We start from the raw sequence: 6000 nt of genomic DNA on the forward strand, positions 1-6000 counted from the left end.
TTTTCTTAGTGTGGTTAACAAAACAAAGCTGCCAGGCTTATTTATATCCATAATTATTCAAGTTTATTGTTTTGTTAATCAATTGCTAGTGTCGATTTTTATTCAAAACCCTGTTTGACAGAAGCAATTTATCAAAATTTGGCATTTCAACACTTTAATCTGCCAGATAAATGGATTTTGGAACTTTCAATATTCTTCATTCTTAAGAATTAATTCAAAATTTATATCGATTTTCTTAGTGTGGTTAACAACACAAAGCTACCAGGCTTATTTATATCCATAATTATTCAAGTTTATTGTTTTGTTAATCAATTGCTAGTGTCGATTTTTATTCAAAACCCTGTTTGACAGAAGCAATTTATCAAAATTTGGCATTTCAACACTTCAATCTGCCAGATAAATGGATTTTGGAACTGGAAATATTCTTCATTCTTAAGAATTAATTTAAAATTTATATCGATTTTCTTAAAGTGGTTAACATAACAGAGCTGCCAGGCTTATTCAGATAGATATTTATTCAAGTTTATTGATTTGTTAATCAATTGCTAGTGTCGATTTTACTTCAAAACCCTGTTTGACTAACGCAATTTATAAAAATTTCGCATTTCAACACGGCAATCTGACAGATAAATGGATTTTGGAACTGGAAATATTCTTCATTCTTAAGAATTAATTCAAAATTTATATCGATTTTCTTAGTGTGGTTAACAAAACAAAGCTGCCAGGCTTATTTATAACCATAATTATTCAAGTTTATTGTTTTGTTATTCAATTGCTAGTGTCGATTTTTATTCAAAACCCTGTTTGACAGAAGCAATTTATCTAAATTTGGCATTTCAACACTTCAATCTGCCAGATAAATGGCGTTAATTCTGACTGAACTAAAAACATTTCGACTGGAGACTAAGTCTGAATTTGATAAAATTAAGGATACTAACAAATTATTCAGTTCCAAATTAGACAAAATCTGTAAAAAAATTAACGAACACGAAGAACGTATATCTGCAACAGAAGAAAAAATTAAGGTCTTAGATAACGCAAATATCAAAATTGATGAGCTAACTGAGTTTACCAATCAGAACTTCGCTTCAAAAGATAAGGAAATTGAGCATCTTAAGTCCCATATAGAATCACTAGAAATTGATAAACGGAAAAATAATTTAACAATAGACGGTATACCAGAAAAACCTAATGAAGACAAAATAACCTTATTAAACGAAGTTCAAAATATTTTTCAAGATATATTAGGTCTTAACATAAGAATATCGCAACATCAAATTTTTCGACGCGGTGAAAATAAGCGCATAATTATTAAACTTGAAAACTCTACAGAAAAAACTGATATCCTTAAAAACGCATATAAGCTTAAAGGTCTTAAAATCTATCTATCTCACGATTTCACAATTAAACAAGAATTTGTTCGTTATCAACTTCGACAATTTATAAAAACTGAGGGTGGAAAATTTAATTCTAACTTCACTGTACTTAAAGAGGGACAAACTTATTTTTTTGATATAAAATCGAGCCGAGTTTTACCTAAGAAATAATTGATATTTACAATATTAATAAGAAATTTCATTTTGCCTCAAAACATTAATAAAATAATGAAAATACTTTATGCGAACGTCTGTAGTGCTGAGGCAAATCTCCCTGAATTAGTATCTAATTTTGAGTCTGAAAATATTGATATTTTTGCAATTAATGAAACTTGGTTTCTTAATAATTATTCCTACTATTTACCGAATTATGTTTTTGCGGGGATAGGGGGTAGAAGAGGTGGTGGTGTGGGCTACTACTTAAAACGTAACATCAAATATACAATAAAAAACGAATTATGTCTTTTTGACATTGACATCGAGAGTTTTGGTATCTCAATTGAATCTGACATAACTGTCTTAGTGATATATCGCCCGCATTCTGCTAACTTCCAAAACTTTTTTACGAAATTAGAAGGTATAACTGGTAATATGGGAAACGATAAGTTGAAGAAGATAGTGGTTGGCGATTTTAATATCAACTTTAATTCAGACTCCCCCTGTTCCACCGCACTGTTGAATCTTTTTTCAAGCTATGGCCTGACAAGGAAAGTATTTGCCCCTACGCGCCCGATCTCTGGGAGATGTATTGATAACATTTTCACTAACATTAACGGAACGACAAACATATTACCTGATGCAAAAGTTTCAGATCATATACCGTTATTATTCTCATTTGACGTAATGCTAACTAAAAATCCCAATGTTATGATTCAAGATATGTCCGAAAAACATCTGAATAAGTTCTCTAAACTAATCTCTGCTATAAATTGGGATAAACTTTACGAAATTAATAATATAAATGACGCCTATGAATTTTTTGAGAAGTGTCTTAAACAAGCGTATGATAATAGTTTTCCGTATATAAAAATTAAAATGTCTCAAGATTGTCGATTACCGGAAGAAGTAGTCTTAGCGATCAAGCATAAACGTAAACTATACAAATATTCGAAGCGTCATCCCTCCGAAGAGAATAGAATAAACTATGTTAATCATCGTAACCATTGTAACAACTTGATACGTAATGCTAGAAATAACTTTATAAGAAATAAACTTGAATCGAGTAAAACAATTAAAGATAAATGGAGGTTTATTAACACGATTATCGGAAAGAATAAGAAAAATCCTCAACAATCTCCAAATTCACTCTCGTCAGATGACTTCAATAACCACTTCGCAACTATTACAAAAAATGATACCGACAATGATGCCCTAAATCACATAGAAATTAACCCTAGTACCTGTGCTCTTTTCTTAACGAATGCAAATGAAGTCAGCGAAATTATTAAAACGCTCCCACAAAATAGTGCTGCTGGTATAGATGGATTTCACCCGAAACCAATGAAATTCATTAGTTTGTTTATCCTAGCGCCATTAGTCTTTCTTATTAATTTGTCTTTTACCACCGGTACTTATCCAAGCAGATTAAAAAGAACTGTTATTACCCCTGTCTACAAAAAAGGTGACCCAAATGTCCCAAACAATTACAGACCGATATCGGTCCTATCATTCTTCGCCAAAATTATTGATAAATGCTATTTGATTCGACTCAATGCATTCTGTATTAAGCATAATCTAATCTCGGACCACCAATTCGGCTTTAGAAGCGGACGAAATACCGAACAAGCTATAGCTAGAGTTTATAAATTTATATTAAACGCAATCGACTCATCAAAATACTGTCTGGGTCTTTTTATCGATCTGGAAAAGGCCTTTGACAGTGTCTCTCATCAAAGACTCCTTGAAAAGTTAGAACGCGTAGGAATTAGAGGAACTACCTTGGAATGGCTAAAAAGTTATCTAGACAATAGATCTTTCGCCACAAAACTAAATAATTCTCTGTCTCAATTCAAGCCTCTTACTGTTGGTGTCCCTCAGGGATCAATCCTATCTCCTCTCCTCTTTAATTTATTCATTAATGACCTAGCGAAGGCCATTCCTTTTGGTTTTCTTACACTATATGCAGATGACGCATTACTGCTGTTAGAAGGCTATAATTTAGAGTCTTTGATGGAGTCAGCTAATTATCTCCTAGGTAGTATAAATGACTGGCTGCTGAGTAATGGCCTGAGATTGAATAAAAATAAAACTGAATATATTGTCTTCTCAAATATAGGCAAAACAATAAATGACTCAATATGTAAAATTCACCTAACGGGACAATTAATAAATAGAGTCTTCCACTATAAATACTTAGGAGTCTGGTTCGATAAAAATTTAAGCTGGAATGTACATGTCAATGAAATTTGTAAAAAATTATCGTTTGCAACATATATAATTTATAAATACAAGGATATATTTCCTAGAACAACGCTTTTTCAGTTATACTACAGCTTTTTTCACTCTAACTTAATTTATGGCCTAACGTCATGGGGAAATACTGCAAACTATAATTTAAATCGAATATGGGTTTTGCAGAAAAGAGCTTTGCGTAATATTTATAATGCACAATGGCGCACCCCCTCAAATGTATTATATGCAAAAAGTAATATTCTAAACATTGTGCAATTGTACTGGTTTGCGTGTATTGTATTTATTTTTAAGACTTTACAAAGTGATGTTTTTAACTTATTTACATTAAATAACACTAAGTCTGCAAATAGGAAAAAATATGTAATCAAATTACCACAGTGTAAAACAGAGAAAAAAATATTATCTATTTTTTATAAGGGGATAAAATCTTTTAATGATATTTATGATAGAATCAGCGAAATTACTAACTACATGAGACTTAAAAAATATTTAAAAAATTATATTACAGAAATAAGCCCGGTCACATAAGACAGTATTATTAATTGAATTTAGTGGTTTCTAGGTTTTGGTTTTTTATTGTTTGTAAACTGTGTTTTTAATCCTATTGCAGTGTATGGTTTTTTGTTAATTTTTTTTTTTTATTGTTCTTGTTATTTAAATATTGAATTTATAAATTATATAATTAATTTAAATAGGGCTATAAGTCGCTTTTGACTTGGCCCTTCATAAAGATATTTATACCTAAAGACTTACTGAAATAAAATACTGATACTGATACTGATACTGATTGTGGAACTGGAAATATTCTTCATTCTTAAGAATTAATTCAAAATTTATATCGATTTTCTTAGTGTGGTTAACAAAACAGAGCTGCCAGGCTTATTCATATCAATAATTATTCAAGTTTATTGATTTGATAATCAATTGCTAGTGTCAATGTTTCTTCAAAAGCCTGTTTGAGTGAAGCAATTTATCAAAATTTGGCATTTCAACACTTCAATCTGCCAGATAAATGGATTTTGGAACTGGAAATATTCTTCGTTCTTAAGAATTAATTCAAAAATTATATCGATTTTCTTAGGTGGTTAACAAAACAAAGCTACCAGGCTTATTTATATCCATAATTATTGAAGTTTATTGATTTGTTAATCAATTGCTAGTGTCGATTTTACTTCAAAACCCTGTTTGACTAACGCAATTTATAAAAATTTCGCATTTCAACACGGCAATCTGACAGATAAATGGATTTTGGAACTGGAAATATTCTTAATTCTTAAGAATTAATTCAAAATTTATCTCGATTTTCTTAGTGTGGTTAACATAACAGAGCTGCCAGGTTTATTTATATCAATAATTATTTAAGTTTATTGTTTTGTTTATCAATTGCTAATGTCGATTTTACTTCAAATCCCTGTTTGACTAACGCAATGTATCAAAATTTGGCATTTCAACACGGCAATCTGCCAGATAAATGGATTTTGGAACTGGAAATATTCTTAATTCTTAAGAATTAATTCAAAATTTATATCGATTTTCTTAGTGTGGTTAACAAAACAAAGCTGCCAGGCTTATTTATATCCATAATTATTCAAGTTTATTGTTGTGTTAATCAATTGCTAGTGTCGATTTTACTTCAAAACCCTGTTTGACTAACGCAATTTATAAAAATTTCGCATTTCAACACGGCAATCTGACAGATAAATGGATTTTGGAACTGGAAATATTCTTCATTCTTAAGAATTAATTCAAAATTTATATCGATTTTCTTAGTGTGGTTAACAAAACAAAGCTGCCAGGCTTATTTATATCCATAATTATTCAAGTTTATTGTTTTGTTAATCAATTGCTAGTGTCGATTTTTATTCAAAACCCTGTTTGACAGAAGCAATTTATCAAAATTTGGCATTTCAACACTTCAATCTGCCAGATAAATGGATTTTGGAACTGGAAATATTCTTCGTTCTTAAGAATTAATTCAAAAATTATATCGATTTTCTTAGGTGGTTAACAAAACAAAGCTACCAGGCTTATTTATATCCATAATTATTGAAGTTTATTGATTTGTTAATCAATTGCTAGTGTCGATTTTACTTCAAAACCCTGTTTGACTAACGCAATTTATAAAAATTTCGCATTTCAACACGGCAATCTGACAGATAAATGGATTTTGGAACTGGAAATATTCTTCATTCTTAAGAATTAATTCAAAATT

This window comes from Leiobunum rupestre, chromosome 8 (assembly GCF_980474605.1).
Source record: "Leiobunum rupestre chromosome 8, qqLeiRupe1.1.hap1, whole genome shotgun sequence".
Classification (NCBI taxonomy): domain Eukaryota; kingdom Metazoa; phylum Arthropoda; class Arachnida; order Opiliones; family Sclerosomatidae; genus Leiobunum; species Leiobunum rupestre.